Here is a 19,110-nt window from a genome sequence, read left to right on the forward strand (position 1 = left end):
ATAACAAAAAGAACTTTACTGGCAACTTCAGAAAATTGAGGAACTTTGGCAAAAGGTTTAGTGCAACATTCAATCAATACAAAACAGTTCTCAAAGAACTGGCCCCATTCAACTTAGCAAACTTTAAGCCCTTTTGATTCTAAATTACTCAAAAAATCCAATAAGAGGGAATTAGGAGAAAGAGAGAAAGACAGAAGAGGTATAGAAAAATACATATATAGCTACCAGTTCCTGGGTTGCAGTGGTGTTCTGACAGAAATTCCAAGAGGAGGTAGGGTCAAGACATATGAATGCCCCTTAGCCCTTCCCCCACTTGGGGCTTCTGGTCACTTGGCCACTCAGGAGCTGTGCTGGGGCTCCAGGGATTGGGTGTGGGGCATTGCATCCAGTGTGCCACAGATTGGCAGCCACTGTGGGATGTACCAGGCAGGGCACTGCCTCACCAGGGCAAGGCCTGACCTGCTCCTGCCCCACACACATGCATCCCAAAATGTCTTGAGACATCACTCTTTCCACTCTCTCACACAAGGCCACCAGTCACCCATTTTCTCAAGTATCCTATCTACACATCTTTTAAATATCTCCAGGAATGGCGACTGTCCCACTACCCTGGGTAGCCTCTGCCAGTGTTTGACCATCTTTTTGGTGAAGGAATTTTTCTTAATACCCAACCTACACCTCCTCTTGAGGCCTATTCCTCTTGTTACTTGGAAGAAGAGACAGACCCCACCTGCCTACAAACTCCTTACATCAAAAACTACCTTGAAAGTAGCTGGCTTCAGGATTCCTTTTGACATCAGTTGGATCTCAGCCATGCAAAAACTGAGCTCAGTCTGGGAGTGACAGATCAGGCTGTCCATATGGTGAGATAGCCAAGAAGGAAGTAATTTGGGAAGACAAAATTGCACCCCTAATGCTGCACTGTTGTTTACTTGAAACAGCATGGCATATGAAGGCAAAGGGCAAATGCAAATATTCAGTTTTCTCTGAAACTTGAAAGAAGTAAAAGCTCTATCTTGGCTGAAAATCAGTATTTACAGGTCCCAAAGAAATTATGGGGATAAGCAGTTACACACATTTTTATATTTATGACTCAAATATACAAGAATGGTGATGAGAGGAGGGCTCATGTCTGTGCTTAGGCAGATGAGCACAGAATTACAAATCCCCAGTTCAAAAAGCAGACAATTTCCTTCACAGCTGAAAACCAAGACCTCAGAGGAACAGAGGCATTGTAAGCACTAAAAAACTAGAGTATTTGCCACAGCAGGCAGGAACTGTCTTTCCTCAAAAGACGATCATTCAAATATATCAATCTGGGAGAGAACACTTTGAGATGTAACAAGTGCTGGTGGACATCCTTTATCTGAGGAGATGAATATTTTCAGACTATTTCCTTTAGATATAAGAAGCTGCCTGAGCTCTGACTGTGATGGTGAAATGCACAATTGTAGCTATGTAGGTATCTGAGTCAGCATCCTGCCTAAGAGATGCTAAAAGAGGACCAAAAGTACATCAGGGATGTACTGATGATGTGCCTGTAAGCCTGCCTGCAGTAAATTCAGAGCTTGGTTCTGACACAAAGGGGCACCTCAGTACATTAACATCAGTCTAGCAGATCTCCTGGGAGTATTTTGCTTCATCATTATTGTGAATTGCGCTACACTACATCTGTGCAGGATGGAGCAGACTTTGCTTCAGAGTGGACATAAACAGGCTTTGAAGTTCAGATGTGATATCTGCCCTGAATATCCAACCAAAACCAGATTGTACCTGATACCTTGCTACAACTACAGCAATTCCATACAAGACCAAGCTCAAGGGCAGTTGTTTATCAGTATCTATGCAAACAACAATGGGAAATTCCATCATCCCGATGGAAACCATAAGGTCTGTGACATTTCTGCCAGTCAGTACGCTGAAGTCATTCACCAAATTAAAACAAAGACTAAATTGTAGCATAAAGATCACCACTATATATATATATATATATATATATATACAAGTAATGTAAATAAAGTGGGACAGTGGGACTGGGGATGACTGAGAAGGTAGCGTAATAGTGTGATCTACAAACTGAAACCTCCTTCCCATGAGACCCATGGGACAAAACAAGGTTTGTTCTACACTGGGTTACACAAAAAAAAAAAATCATTTCACGTAGCTCCCAAGCTGTTAAAATCACTGACATTTACAATAAATCTTTTGAAGACATGAAATCCTGAAATCTTAATGGGAGCCAAATCTGACTAAACGAAAACAGCATTCTTTTTGGGGAAAAAGGTTTTGGAAGAAAAATTTGTTTCTTAAACCAGTTTTTATCAAGATTTAGCTGTGTTCCTACATGAGAGAACTATATAAAGCTACAAAGATATGATGTGAAAAATATACTGTTAAGACACTCAAAAATCTTGACAAATCTGGAGATTTCTGCATTTTGCAGAAAATCACCTTTTTTGGGGAATAGATGCAGCGTCTCTGTAATATGAGTCTCTCAGCAGTACCAGTGAGTATTTCCATCTGTAACTCCATCTTTATTTTTGTGAGAGAATTCACATTAAGGTCACAGCAGATGAAGAATGCTTCCAATAAAAGGGATGTATTCTATTCCTCTTGTGCTAGCTGGTGGAATGAATTACTACAGTTACAATTATATAACAACTTTTATCTTACTGCTGAAGTGCTCCCTACATCACATTATTGGTGGCAGATATTTTCAAATTCTGTTCAATACACCATTCCAGATATCCTCTGGAGTTAATAACTAATTAAAAATACTCCATTTCAAGATGTACCAATGGAAGAGTGAAGACATCTCCGAGACACATTTTGGCACTACTGGCACTGCTGGCAATGCACAAATGTGTGAAATAAACCAGCTAAAGCAAACTCAACTGCATATATTCAATCAGAATGTCTGCACTACTTTTCATTTACTCATTTGAGGGTATCTTCAAGACTGAGCATCAACTTTTTGTAATACATCACCTTTAAAATGCAAGTTCCAGACCAGGTTGGATGGGGCTTGAAGCAACCTGTCTAGTGGAAGGTGTCCCAGCCCATGACATGGTGGAGGAACAAGATGGTCTTTAAAGTCCCTTCCAGTCCAAACCTTCTATAGAATATAATTCTGTGAGTTGAGCAAACCATGCTTATCTCTCCGGCACAGAAGTGCTGACAGGGAAGCAGCCTCCCTGATGTACTACCAGGGCCAAACCCTCAGCTGCAGGCAGGAGCAGCTCACCACACACTTCAGGGAGCTGTGCCAATTTCACATACACACAGAGGTCAGTCAAATATTCCCACACCTCATGCACACTCCCCAAACAGATATATATGGACAAGAGGAACAAAAATTGTCTCTTGTCTATCAAGTGCTTTTCACACATGCAGAAAATGTATTGTTTTTGCTGTTTACCCCTCCTCTTATTGGCATCCAGAAGGTATTTCCAGGAGTACAAGAAGTTGAGCTATACTTAGATTAGTGCAAGTAGTGTACCAGTTCTGTTACTTGTTACATGATACTCATTTTGACGCACAGACTGCATGGGCACCGAGACAGGATATTTATCTTCCTTCAGCAAACCAGATATCTACCACAACATTCACAGGGCTTCCAGCTGCTGTCTGACCTGTTTGGATTTCTTGTGGGGGAGTCAGTGTTTTACTTATATACTAGAAAATGGGTAATTGATTAACATTCCCTAGATCCCTCCTCAGTAAAATCCTGCTACTAATCTGCACAGTATGGAATTTTTTAATTTTTGCAGAGGAGCAGGGTGTCACTGGTGTGCCTCTCAGTGAAACAAAATCTACACAAACCACTGCCATACCATGGAGCCCACATTAAGTACCTAGACTACAGACTGGCAGCTTTTGCATGAAGTCAATTAATAATTTCTGAGAAGTTACATGCAAATCAGTAAATTCCAGTCAGTTCTTGGTTTTTTTTCAGATTCCCTCCAGTTGGCATCTGCAGCAGACTTACTCCTTGGTTTAGATTTCATTCTTGCCAAAGCAACAGCAAAAAAATTAATAGTCAATTTACATGAAACAAATCTTCTGCAATCCTCTCTCATGAAGATTATCAGTAAGATTTCATTAATCCAGTGGAAAAAGCCCTGGAATAAAGCAGCCCTAAGGAATTTACAGGATTCAGGTTGGCTCAGGGGTGGGCAGAAGGTTCTGCAGGTCTCCAGGGCAGAGGAGCACCTACCAGTGCTGCTCTGCATGTACCTTTACCCTCCCCAATTTATAGAAGCCCCTGGATGCAGCAACCCACCCTCCAGCACAGCCACAAATTGCAAGTAAGTTTGTGTATGAATGGGGGCATAGAGAGACAGGAAGATGTCAAGTTTAAACTAAAGCTGCAAACCCCAATGTGACAAACACAGAACAGCATTATCCATGAAGCCATTCTCCCCTATGACATTCAGACTATGTTACCATTTCAAAACCTAAAATGCATACTATTTTCTCTTTAATGAGTCTAAATGAGAAAGAGTAATATCGCCCTGACCTTTCACATGGAAAAATAATGAACTCTCCAAATGCACTGAAGAACATCAGAGAGAAAAAAAGGGAATGAAGATTCACTGCTTCTGATCTTTGTGGTGTCACTGGTTTCACTTCTGCAAGATACAGAAGTAAAAACACAAATAAAGTTATCTGTCCCTGGTGTGGGTATTTAAACCTAAGTCTCACCTGACCTCTTAAAATAAATCATCTACTACACTGACTTTTCCCAGCCTTCTAATATAGGCCTGGAAATCTAAACAAAACATTGTCCTGCAATAACTAGGAATTGTTGCCAATGACTTGGGAAGAGATGGAAAAATAGGTGTAGCAAGAAAAGAAATCCCTGTTACATCAGGATCAGCCCTGTTCCACTAGGCTAAATTCTGAGGAAAGTCACAATGATAATTTCATAAATTACTGAAATTTGAGAAAGTGCTACACAAAAATTGAGCATATTCTCTATTTTTTTGAGCAGAAATCTTTAAAATTCACTCTAAATACACATTACTGGGAGCCTCCTGATTGTACATTTTTTATACAATGCTGAACCTCCTGACTATTTTTCTCCTTGCTGCCATTTATCTGAAGACTCAGATTCCAAACTGAAATTTAGATTATGCTTTGTCACATACCTAACATGTACCTAAACACATGTATAGCCATTGTTCGAGAAACTGGATATAAAAAAATACATGTATACATCCAGCTGCAGGCTCACCCTCACAACTGCTCACAGTTCCAGACAGTGAACACAGGTCAGCTCACATGGCTGCATCTTCCTAGTGTTGCCCAACATCTATGCACAAGTCAGCTCCTAGCCCAAAAGGCCAGAAGGAGTCTTCAAGTTGAAGTTGAAATAGAAGTTTTACCTGGCTAGCTGGGAGTCTGCATAATGAACAGATCCCAGAGGCACTTCTTCCTGCCCTGAGCTGATACCAAAGAAGCGCTTGTGCTAGGGCTAAGCCTGACCTATGCTGGAATTCTCCATTTGAAATAAGAGCCAAGTCAAAAGGGGCTTTGCCACTCATCTCTGACTCACAAGTCAACTTCATGGGATTGATGTTACAAAGCTACAACTTGATTCATTTTGCAGCAGCAGGAAAAAAAATAATTAAAAGTATTCCTGATAATTTAATTTATTTTACTTTCACAAATACACAAACTTTTCTGCCAGTAAATGCATGATTCTTAGAGAACTGATGCACTCTAAATCACTCTAAAACACCAGGACTTGTGTTCTGGTTGTTATAGAGCCATTCCAAAGCAATTTCTCTGTTGTTTCTTTATTGCAAATATTTATTACTATTATTTTTCATACCTTCCTGTCACAGGCAAAAAAGCTGCACCTAGCATTTAAATTACAGCATTCAACAACCTTGTTTATGTAAATTGATACATAATATATTAACAAGGCATGGATTAGCATAAGGTAAGTATTCACACATGAAAATGACTGGTCCAGATAGCAGCAAAGGAGATCAGTGGCAGCATATACATTTGAAATTGTCCCACCACTACACTCAATCCAACATTAATAACATTTTTAAAGGAATGTGTAAAATATACTGTGCCATGTCTTAGATAAACCTGAGAAGCCACTTGCTGCTCTGGTGATGAGCAACAAATCTCTCCACTGGATGACTAAATGAAGTTACAGAGATTCATGGCCTACAAGAACAGAGGATTAACTATTGCTGAGAAGAGATGTTTTCCACAAAGAGCTTATATGCCCTGACTCTGCAAGATGCTCAGCACAGCTCAGAAGCTGGGAATGGAAAGGGTCCAGCTCTAGAAAACAAACTCAATAAACAAGCAAACCATTACAAGCAACAAATGTGAAGCAATTTTAGATAAATTCTGCTTTGTGGATGAATACTGTGTATTTCACATGCAGCAATACCAAATCTTTCCTCCTTCACTAATCAGCATCCAAATATTTGACACTAACTTTACCTGGGGCTTAATCTAGACGATGAGGTCTAATGCTACCTCAAGTCCATACTGCCAGTGTTCACTGTGACTCAGTTACACTCTGTGTCCAAACTCAAACAGGAATGAAACTGGAATTCAACAGGTTCCAAAGCAGTGGAAGGAAGGAACACCAGGCTGAGCTGTAGGGCATCACATGGGATGATGAGCAAGATAAATAAAATAACTGAGAGGTTTGTTACACCCAGGCTTTGACTTTAGTCTCACAATCAGTTTTTCCCACAAATGTAAAAACACGTGAAATACTGGATTAAGATGCAGAGTGAGAACACAGTCAAAGACAAATCTTACATTTTTTATTTAATTATTTGATTCTTGGCCTGCTTACAGTTAACAAAGCATCACTTCACCAGAGTTATCTTCCTGGAACACTGTGAGGCATCACGGGCTCATTACATTTTGGCCAATCTTAAGTGAGCAAAATTTCATCCAGCATTTCCTCTCCTCCTTGTGTCAGGCTTCTATCAAGGTGGTGTCTGACCTCCAGCAAGGTGAGCATGAGCACTGAACCTGAGAACTCGTCAAATCTGAGAAATGTATGCTGCTTTTGTCCTTTTGAAGTCCTGTTGAATTTTTCAGTGACCTCTCGTTCCTTTGGTGCCTGAAAAAATTTCAAGCTTTTAAACTTTTTCTTCAGTATTTTCTCCCTTCAGCTTTGCTTTGCAGCCTTCTCCTACACTGCCCTCAGTCTTGCTTTTCAATCTTCTGATTTATTTTGTAATTGCATCTGATATGTCTTCACTCTCCCAAACCTTCCCAAAGGTCTTTTGGGGGGCTGAATTTGAAGGACTGCCAAGCAGAAACACATAACTTTCCAGTGAATACAGTCTTGACCAGCAGTAAAGTTTTAACAGCCTGTATTTTCCAGCCTGATTGCATATGTTAATTAAATATTCACTCTCACTTTCTGTTTAATGATGGTGACTCCAAAGAATTCAAAGAGTTATTTTGGTTCTAATATTTTCTAATTGATTCCTTTGGGACATGGAAAGACTTGAACTAGATGTTCTATCACAGGTTTATCACTATTTTGAGGTACATAATATGCAGCTTCAGATGTACCACACTTGTTCACTATAATTAGTAATTTGTTTTCATTTTTTCTGCCAGTAATATAACTTTCCCACAGCCTAGTTAAGTGCTGTAGCCCATATTTATTCTATGATGATGAGTTATTGAAAAAACTACTACAGCAGACCAACATAATTTGTCTTTTCTACAGCATTAGAACTTACTGCTGAATTCCAAAGTATCTGTATTTGTTTATTATGAGTTAAAGACCTTTCCAGGTCCAGGAATGCTGGGATTAACATATCCAATAGAGCAACACTGCTGCTGCACAAGGGCTGTTAACTTTGCTTACATGTGTTTAAACTTGTTACTTGCTTTCTCTTCAACTTGCCTTTCAGTAAAGCAGTCCTCTCTTGGATTATGACTCATACCACTTATCCAACCCAAGCTGAAAGTCTGAATAAGCAAATCACAGACAGCACCTTGCTTTCTTCACCACACAAATGACAACAACAAAGCATGCCATGTTCACACAAATCAAGCTTACATTTATCTCTGTGATAATCTGTCATAAAGTAAGAAACACTTCATCTAACCTCATGATACTATTCTACTAGACTTGACAGGTTGTCTCTTCTATGCTTTTGTCTTTATGGCATCAGCTTTCAGCTAGGTAACAATCCCTTTAGCTTATTAAATATTAACAGATGCAAAAAAATAGTTCAGCTTCTTGGGGACCCAGCTGTACCAGAAGTTCAGGTGAGGGGGATGGAGCAGCCATCATCAGAAGCACACAGCCAGCAGGCCCTTGACTTTCTGAGACCCATGGATAATGTTCTACTTTAGATTCAGTTATGTGGGAGCATTTTGTATAATGCTCTTATTAAGGTGGGATACTTAGGACTCTGGACATCAGTTTGCTTTTAACCTTTTAATCTTAATGTTCTAACCTTTTAATCTATTTTCAGAGGGTAAAGACAGTCCCAAGATCTGTCACTCTCATAGTAAAAGACCTACTAAAAGGAAGACAGGAGCAGCCACTGCATATGGTGAATGCTGACAGAACCCTTACGCTTATGGCATAAGTATGCAACACAAACATACACACTAAGACTGTACCAGCCAGCCATCCTGGGGTTGTTGGATCCCACTGGCATCTTCTCAGGCATGATTAGGCAACAAGCAGCCTAGACCTGCATTTTTAACTGGTGCATCATGAACCCAATATTTACCAAGGGTCTTGGCTCTAGAATCCAGTTGAAAACTCCTGAAAAACAAATCTGAAGGTGTTATGTTTATAAAACATAAAAATATATAAAAAATATTTCAGACGAGTGGAAGCTGAGGAATAACAAAGCCTAACACTGGCGGAGTGCAGGTCTGGCACATTATCAACCTCCAAAACAAGGAAAGCTGCATATCCAGCCATCCAGCCGTCAGTGAATTATCCCTTAAAAGAAAAAAAACCGAACAAAAAACTAAAACACCAGACCTACAGAAAATGTTGTCTCCCTGAGTAACTGCTAACACATCATCTTCAGGGCTTGCAAAACAAGGTAGAAGCAAACTGCAAAGCCAACAGGGTATGACTAACAACTAACTAATCACATCTCGGAGCAACACCTAAGCAAAGAAATCTGGAAATTCATCAGTTCTAAGAATCCAGCAGCCAAAAATGTGGGCAATGTAAATTTTATCCTGTATTTACATTAGAGACTTTGGACAGCACAATTAGCTTGAGTGTAGGGTATACTTTTGTGGGTGAGATATCAACAGAAACCACCTTGCAGTCTTAGACAAGGACGCTAAAATATGTTGTGTTCTTCCTCGCTGAAATTACTGCATCTCATTCTTCTCAGGAGAGCAGAATTCATGACTAAAACTTTTCTGACATTTCTCAAAGTCAGTCATATTTGCAAACAGTTTGTGAATTTAGCTAGCATTACAAAAAATTTCACCCAAGATACTGCAATATGTCACTAATGTCCTATTAATAAATATCCTGACACGGTTAGTTTCTTTTATGTCTTAAATTTAGTCCATGCTGGTACAAGGTAAGTGCCGTTCACATACAGAAACAGTGGAACAGCAGAGGATATTGCTGAGTCTGATACATTTATCTCAGAATAACTCTCGATAGAAATCAAAACACTTTAGAACCAGAATAACAATGACAAAAGCTACAGCCTTTGTATTTGATATGGTAACTCAGGATAAAATTCAGGAGGACTCACACTACTTAGCCCACAGCCTAGCTCCAAAGTGTAGCCACAGCTTTGCTAAAGGTATTTCTGTCCTTCATCCCTTCACCCCAGATTCTCCTCTCCTTTCTGGCCATGGGTATTCCTGCAACAAGGCTCTGTAAGGAACTGCCCACTTGCAGCGGTCTAACATGAGTGCACTGCACAAAGATGGCCTTGGGCCCTGGTACAGCTGGAATATTATTTTTATGTACCTTCTTCTCTGTAATTACCAAAATGTCAGCTTAAAATTGCATGGCAGAATTTCAATTCATTTTTAGTTCTATGGAAGATGATCATGGCTTTTTAAAAGTTCACTTAATATAAAAAAGGCCTAGAAAGATCAAATGTAATTAAAATCTTCTTGTGGTTATTACAAGTTTAATCACCAGCAGCCAATGAAGGAAGCTGCAGGTAACACCTTCACTGCCATCAGAAAAACAACTCAGCTGCTCCTGGCATATAGAGCTGGCTCCAGTTTTGATAAGTAGTATCCAGGCTGTTAAAATACGCTAACAAATACTTTTGCATCAATTTCCACAAAAGCTTGACTTACGTTTTGAAATATACGAGTATGGATCCTACAATGGTATAAGCAAAGTCCAAAAACCATCAGAATTCAGGGAAGACACATATCCAGCTGCTCATATTAATCAGTTATGACCTGACTTGGATGTAATCCAGACTTCTACTATTCATTACTTTTATTATTTATTACTGACATATGCTTAATCAATTTTTCCTAATGTTTCTGCCTGATTTGTAAGGATTCTAACAAGAATATTAAACATAAGCCATTACATTTATTTTTACTTGATTGCATTGTCTTATTTAAGAATTCTATTTGGATTAATATATAGAAATCTACTGCCTTGTAGCTCTGAAAAGTTTATGGGAAATGACTGGATATATAAGAAGACTTCTCTTTGGAGTATTTGCATAGATACAGCTCAAGCAGTGCCTGTTGGGCAAGCTTCACATTTCACTACCATAAGATGCAAGAGGTGATTTTTAATAGCCCCTCAAAGAACCTTAGTAACTAGAACTTCATGAACAATTGTTTGTGAAAGACGGTAGACTGGATTGGGAAAGAAAGAAGGGATTTGATTTTGCTTCGCACCTGTCACTGTTACTACAGGAATAAATATCTAATGTAAAAATTATCTTTTGGAAATGTATAGCACAATTTATTCTGTCACTCTAAGAAAGATATATCTGTCCTGAAGCTCACATTATTTACTCACTCTGAGTGTTACAAAAAGCAACTGTTCGATGGCATATTATCTCATTCACCTCAATTTCACCTCAACAGCTGCCCAGCTCCTTCATTCAGGAGGTAATTTTCAAGACCAAAATTTTCTGAGATTAAGATTTCCTAAGGCAAAACAGGCATATTATGTGCTTACCAAGTATAAAATAAGTTAGCAGGAATTAAAGTTGGAACATGAAGAACATTACATAAACTGAAAGTTTGGCATCCTATTACTGAGAAAACTTCAGGGAATATAAAAAGAAGACTAAGAGAAAAACAGGCAGTGAACAGCAGGCTAACAGGATACAAAGCATGCTTGAACATAAAGCTGTACAATACACAAATATACCTTTTTCATTAGACTAATGCCTTATCAGCCCTAAAATAAAAAACAAACAAGATAAAAAATGATAAAATAATGAAAAATTATAAAATGATAAAACTATAAAAAGCAGTTACAACTTACTGAAGGTCCTCCAGGTGCACTTATGGCAGAGTGCACACATGATAAAAGGCTTTGACACTTTTGTAAGTTATATAAAGTTTTATAATTAGCAAATTAGCATAATTGACAAGAATCCCCAATTAAAATACAGTTAGTGAAGTCATTCACCTTTTTTGCTCAGCCCCCTACTGAAGCCTCCCCTTTGCTGATTGCCACACATAGCTTATGTCTAAATACATGGGAAACTGAAATGGCCTTGGTTCACTGAAAAAGCAAGATTAGAACTGGATTCCAGCAATGTGTTTGTCTAACAGGATAGGAGAAGCACTGGAATTAACTAAGAAATTATACAATAATAGTTTACAGAGCCGAGCATATGAAAAATACATAAAACACAAAAATCGTTTGGTATCAGGACTAGTTAAACAAGCCCATGATTTTTGCCAAATTAAAAATTTCCAGCATTGAAGTACATGTGTACATGTACTGCAGTGCAACATATTTTCTCTTGTTTCTCCCCTTGCAATTCCCACAGAAACAACAAAGCAGAAAAAACTTATAAATTTTGTCTAACTTCATATGCACACACGTATGCCCACACCTCCACTTCAGCCAGGACAGATGAGCAATATATTTTGTTTGAGAGACCAAGTCACATTACATGAAGAATGGTAAGACAGATAAACTATGTCTGATGTTTGGCACATGAGATACACAAGCTAAAATGAAAAAAAATCAGCTTTAGTTACAGGAAGGCTTTGAACGAGCTGCATCGAGATCACACATGTAGATAACCCCACCACAAAGGCAGGCATGTGCCTTCTCTTGTCCCCACTGTCCTGGCAACATGCAAAAGAATGCATGAATCTTGCCTTACCTACAAACCATCAACCTGTTTCCCTTATGGAAGAACAATATGATGATAAAGAATATGGTAGTTTATCCTCTCTCAGCTGCACCAGCTCGCAGGGAGCCAGAAGTCCTCACACAGAATGATGTGTGTTCACCGAGTTTTTAATCAAAACCTCTCCCTGCCCCCAAACTAGCTAGCTGCCAAGAGTAGGAAAAAAAAACTTCACAAAATAAAAAAGGAGCTCTTCAAAACCATTTTTAGAAGGAAAAACTGCTGAAGTCCATTCAGAAGGCAGAAGCCTCTTTTACAAAACAATGACCATCAGAGGCAAGTGCACAGCTAATTATTCAGTGATAAAACCTCATCTCCAGATGGATGCTGACCACTTAACACAGCTCCTAGCCTGCTGTTCATCAAACATATGGCTCCTTTGACCTCAATTACTATGGCTCTCACATAAGTTACTTCTGAGAAACTATTCCAAAGTTCTGATGGAGCTGTGAACAAAGGATTGGAATAATGGAAGTTCAGATTTATATAATCCTTTGAATAGTCAAAGTGACCTCATAAAGTCAAGAAAATAATCTCAGAACATACCAAAATGTTCATGCAAAGATTTGAGCATCTCGGCAACTCTTGCGTCAACACAAGCAGTGCTGCTATTTGTTTCAAGCAATAAAATATGAAATAACCAGACAAAAGTTATTTGTGATGCAAATAAACTTATTAGAATCTTTCTTCAGAAAAATCTGATCTACTGTGGCCAGATACTTTGTCTGGATTATGAGCTTTTAAATAAAGTAATACTAAAATACATAAATAGATAATCTGTTGCTTAAACACAGCCATCTCTTAAAAACAAAATTTTCTTCTTCACTTGATTTACTCTTCTTTACTTGATTTACAAAAGGGAAAGCAAATGCTCACACAACATTAACAGTTTTACTAAACTTTACAAAAGTTGCAAAAATTGACTGAAAAACAGTTTGGCCACATGACATAATACCAGTCTTAAAAACCTGATTCACTTAATAAATTATAAAAATAATTTTATATAAACAAAAGACAATTAGGAGACAAAAGAAATAAAGCAAAGGGTTAAAACGGCCGGGTGCCCTGGTGGGTTGCCAGGAACACACCTGGTATCTCAGGAGTGTCCTTTTTATCCCATCTTTGCTGTGAGAGGTTAATGCATATTCAAGCATGTCCCCTCCCTGGTTCCACCTTCTTAGATCATGTTATTTTCTGCTGGTCAGCATAATTTTTGCTGGTTATCGTTATTCTAGCTGGTCAGTATTATTTTGGAGTTTGGTTTCCTTTCTGCTGCAGATGGTCACTTGTTGATAAGAGTCCAGGCCCCTTATACTTCCTCAGAGAGCAGATGGGCTTCATATCTTTCCCCCTTGCCAACATCCTGGTACCGGCTTTTTGGTAACAGTTTACTCTCCATTTCCTGCTGCTGATAATAGCCTGTTTTCCACAGCTTGATCCTCCCATTGTCTTGCCTGTTGGAGTTATCTTGCCTTCTCCAGATGAGACATATCCTTACCATTCAGAATTCCTATCTAAGCCTGTAACTTGCTAAGAGAAAAGAATATAGTGAAAGCATATAATATATTTATCAGAATAATTGTGAAAAGCCAATATTTACAACATTAATTCACAACACCAGTAACACTGCCATACCTGCAATTCAATTTCATTTTCCTGGGTCTCTTCCCTGCGCTTACTGACCAGGGCAGATTCTTTGCCAAGTCCCTAGTACATTCCAGTAGGACATGCAGGATCCAATGCCTTTAAGGCAAACTAGAAAATGTACTTTTTCCATTAATCTCTGCTGTGTAGATTTCTGGCATACGAAATGGACTCAACTACCACACCCTACAGCCGAGGTTCCAGCCCCATGTACTCGCAGGCAGCAGGCACGCTCATTTAAGGGTCTTGACACTCTAGCACTTTTGCACAGAGGTCTTTCCTTTCAACGCACAACGTGGCTCAAACTTTTTGGCAGCTGGGTACCTGCTTGGCAGCAGGTAAAACCTGCTTTTAATTCCCTACAAATTGCCCTGCCCTGCCTGACCATGTCAGCTATTGCACACATTACACCAGTAATGTTACAGCAAAAAAAATTAAATGCCAAAACAACTTTCATTTTTTCAGAGTTGGTATTTAAATAGTTTTACTCTATCTTTTCAAAACATCATTAAAAGACAATTTGGGGTTTTTCCTTGCTAATTTGGAACTTCAAAAAGAATATAAGAGAAGCAGTGAAATAAAGATTTTGATCTCTTTTGACCAGTAAGAGTTTTGTCTTCATGGATGTATAATTTAAGTTGTCAGACTTTTGGAACATCTGATATAAAACATAGTCAGTAATAATTGTGTCCCTTAAGACATATAAAAATTTATTTTATTGCCTTTCTTATTTTTGTCTCTTTTCATTCTCTGTAATATAATCATAGTTCAGTGACTTCATCTGCAAGGAACAATAACAAAGCTTTTGCTGTAATGATGTACAACAAATGAGCCTCAGTTCCTTAACCACCATGTTACTTTATTGGTGCCTCACTTGAATATGTGGATTCCCAAAAACTTAAATCATATTTACAATTTCTTCATAAAAAATTACATCAATAACTGAAAGTATCACAGTCCCTACACTTGATGAAAAATAAAGCAAAAATAATAAATTATTATAAGTTATCAGATAAAAAGAGAGGATAATTACAGACAAAGCTCTCTGTGTCTGCAGAGGAAAGAAGAAATAGCACTGAAGAACTACATGTTTTTTTCTGCCACATGATGATGCTACACTGTGCACAAAAGCAACCTTCCTAACTGGAGTAGGACCAAAGGAGTCATTATGGAAGACACAGGATTGGATGAGAATGGAATTATAGCAGGGTACTATTATTCCCATTTAAGACTTGATCATGGCTTAGAATATACTCCACAGCAAGAGGAATCCAGTCCCTGGACAGAGACCTGCTGCATGAACCAGCAGACACATCAGCCAGATACCTGCGGTTGCAGGGCCTTGGTCCTGGCAGTCAGTGGGCCTTGGGCCAGCCAGGGACAACAGGTCTACTCAGTGTAGCTTCTTGGCTGAAGAATTGGCTTGAAAGTAATTTCTTAGTATATATATGGAAGAAAACACTTGTATAGGGTTTTTTTCTTTCTGTGATGAGAATAGTAATGAAACTCCCCTGTACTGCACCTCAGAAGTTGCTTTTTTTTTTTTTTTTTTTGTCTTGAAGGACATACTCCTGCTTGATACCTTTGATCCTCCTTATGAAACTTGGTGGTTCAAAGCATGTCCCACAGCTTGTATCCCAAGATAAAAGTTCACCTTCTACCACACACTTCAGAAGACTTAATGCAACCTTCAATTTTTAAGCATTTCTAGTATCCCAGGGACTTTCAGGAGTGACAGTGATACAGCTCCCTGGCCCATCCTAAAGAAAACCTCTCAAAAGAGAGGCTGAACAGACTCAGCACAACCTGTAAAGCCTGTCAAAGATTTGAGGAGCAAGAGCCTGGTTCTAGAGCACAAGCAAATGCTATAGCACATAGCAAACTCCCTCAATTGACTCAAAAGATTAAATGAGACAAACTGGTATGTACCTGTTCCTCCTTTGAAATAATTTTTAATTTCAATCAGTCCATTTTCATAACTTGGGTGCACAGTCTACATCCACAAAAGTAACTTGCATATAAAAACGGGGCAAACATATGTCATTCCATGCGATCAGGGTACACAAATGCAGTTTGTGCATATTAATTACACTTTTTAACTTCAGAAAATTGATACATTAAAGGGAAAATTATATATCTCTAGGCAAGTAAGGAGTCATCAGGAATAAAAATTTTATAGTGTGACTAGTTTTAAAAACAAGGGTATCTTACAAAGATTGGACATTAAAAAGAATCCCTATCTGAACAAAGACCACTCTATTAAATTGAATGCTCAATTCCTACATTGACACTACTTGAAAATTTGGCCATGTCTTGGTCTTACCATTGCTCTCCTAGGTCGACTGACACCAAAGGAGTATGCCTGGATTTTCACCCAAGGAATAGTAATTTTGACCAACTGACTTATGTCAGTTTTGTTGGAAGACATGCTTTATAGATGTCATGTCTCTCTCTCACTTAATGAACAATTTCTTTTTCAGGGAAACAATGTAAAATCCCACCAGACCTAAATCTCAGAGAAATCTCCTCCTGTTAGGAGAGGAAAAGACCTTACACAAGTTACTATAATTATTTCCTATAGGTTCTCTATAAATCCAAAGATTTCATTTATGAAATGTGAGGTAATGTTCCTCTTGCAAAGCCACCATCCCATATTTAATTTTGCAGAAGCAATTAAAGTCAAGGACAAGTGAATTTAATTTTTCTCCTAAGAAACAGTGCCACTCTTTTAAATATATGCACAGGCATTTGAATATTATATGCTCACTAGAATAACAGTCATTAATGAATACTAATTTGCAGTTTGCTTTCATTTTTCCTGTGGCTTTGGTATTCAGCCCTATAGGTTCTGACTTCACCACTAATGCCGGGGGAAAGCACTAGACACTACTCTGTGCAGAATCTATGTTGTCCAGTTTCTCTTCCTACAAACTTATCTATACCCTCAGTTTGAGCAGTTTTACACAGAACAAACAATCAAAGCTATAAACCAAATCTTGGGAGACTTTTGCACAAAATTCTTATGAGTAAGCATTTTTAACATTTCCATTCCTGCCAAGAAAATGGATGATACACAAACTTCCAAGCAAAAGTCAAGCTGGCAAAATTTAAAGAGGAGCAGGAAATATCTGGGAGAGTCAGACTCACTGCCTAAAGGGTTTCACACTAATGGCAAAAGTAGCTTAAAATTTACTGAAGTACGGTAGGACCTGCATGGCAGCAGTAACTTCAGGTTTGGTGCTATCATCCCCTTCAAAACTTGCATGGGGAGTCCCATCTCAATAGCCTAACCCCTGGGCAAAGCTAAATGACTTTGAGGAAAATATCACTGTTCCATTCAAATACATTTCAGTAACTTTGGGGTTACTTTCAGTTTTCTATAAATGCAGCTGTTTCTGAAAGGGCTGGATCCCCATGGTCCTTAATGCCAGTGGCAGCAGCTCAGACCTCTGTGTTTTCAGTTGCTGCTAAAGACCACAAGGGCCTACCGTGAGCAAGTTCACCGGAAATGACAAGAAATAAGGAACAGTGACTCTAATCCCAAAATGTAGTGACACGATAATTAGTTGGAGACCGGGCAGGGCATCCCAAAACCAGAAGAGAATAAATGTGCACAAGTCAGAGAAAAAAACCCTGATGTCTGCATGTGGTGGTTATGGAATGTCACTTAGTCCAAGATTAACTTGCATAATTAAAATTAGTTTTCCGTCACCCTCTGTCCATTCCTTTCCCCTGTGGCAACGCTGCACCAGATCTTGACTTCATGTTAGTGCTGAGACTGTCTTGATTGGAAGAGAAATTTTCTCATGAAATCAGACAGTACCTACCCATCTTTCTTTCTCAGGGAATAAGCATTCAGAAGAGGTCAGATGTCAGTGAGAATTTAAATATTACCTGCTTACTGAGATATCTCACCAGCAGACTTCCAGATATGTAAGGATGCATTTTGAGAGTATAATCACATAAATCTGTTTTCAAATACAATAGTAAATCTGATATTAAGGTAGCAAAATGAGGATTCAAACACAAAAGTAGCTCTTTTCACATGCATGAGTACCCAGTCAGGTACTAAAGTGGCCTAATATTTTAAAAAGATAGATATTCTATACTTGATAGCAAGTACAAAAACATAACTTATTGGCTTTTTGGTTGGAAACATCAGTGAAAACATGTAATATAGAAGTTAGTTTTCAAAACTGAACTGATCATAAGAGAACCTGCAAAAAGAGGAGCTGTTCTCTTATGTGTAAGATGACTTTTGAGAAAAATGTTTTTTGCCCAACTGTAAATTAAAGAAGTTTCACTGAAAGGCTACACATTCATCATAACAACCTGAATTACTGTGAATTTTTGCAGCAGCAGCAACATCTCATGTGCAAGACTTTGTGCACAAAATACGTGCATGTACAGACACGCAGAAAACCTGTAAACTACTGTCTTGAGGTGACTTTACCTTTAAGGAGGTTTTGGCAGCTAAGGAAGTTGAAGTTGCTGGGGACTGATGGGAGTCTTTCCTCCTGACCAATTATCAGTCATTTCTAAGAATTAACAGCAGTTTTGACCATTGAAAAGTGAGATCAACTTGTGAACCCTACCTTAAGATGTAAAGTCAGGGATCTCTTGTCCTCTTTGTTTTCTGGCTGTGAAAGGTAACAGAGTCCCGACTGGCCTCTCGTTCTCTGCCTGGGCCATGTGGCCCGGGCAGGGGCTGGGCTGGGCCTGCTGCGGCTCCCGGCCGGGAGATGGGCCCTGCGGGGCTTGCCCCAGGCTCTGTCTGGGCCAGGCCGGTCTCTGGCTCGGCTGCAGTTTTTGCTGTGACGAAATTCACCAGAAACTGCCAAGTAAAGAAAAGAAAAAGCTCTAGACCTGCAGCAAGCTGAGACAGTGACCACACTCTCCAGAGCAGCCATGAGGAATTTTCTATCGCAGACAACTCCAGCTCCTGCACCAACAGAGGTCACAGAACCATCTACAAGGCCTGGGCAAGATTTTAAACTTTTCATTACCCAGATGACAACTGCAGATAAATCCTTTTATCCAGAGAGAGAAAAAGAGAGTGATCAACATGTAAAGAGACTTTATAAACTATCAGAGACAGTAAAGAAAA

The 19,110-nt window shown here is 38.9% G+C and overlaps 1 protein-coding gene across 2 annotated transcripts in view; it reads right to left on the reverse strand.

Annotated features, from left to right (window-relative positions):
- Positions 1 to 19,110, reverse strand: part of KCNIP1 (potassium voltage-gated channel interacting protein 1) — a 226,951-nt gene that overhangs the window by 169,637 nt on the left and 38,204 nt on the right. The window contains exon 1 of one of the 2 annotated variants that reach the window (XM_086852089.1): positions 18,599 to 18,928. The exons of the other annotated variant lie outside the window; for it this stretch is intronic. The gene's annotated coding sequence lies outside the window, so the exon portion shown is untranslated. Of the gene's footprint in view, positions 1 to 18,598; positions 18,929 to 19,110 lie in introns of those variants that run through there. 2 annotated transcript variants of the gene reach the window in all.

Source organism: Cyanistes caeruleus, chromosome 15 (assembly GCF_971803275.1).
Source record: "Cyanistes caeruleus chromosome 15, bCyaCae1.hap1.1, whole genome shotgun sequence".
Classification (NCBI taxonomy): Eukaryota; Metazoa; Chordata; class Aves; order Passeriformes; family Paridae; genus Cyanistes; species Cyanistes caeruleus.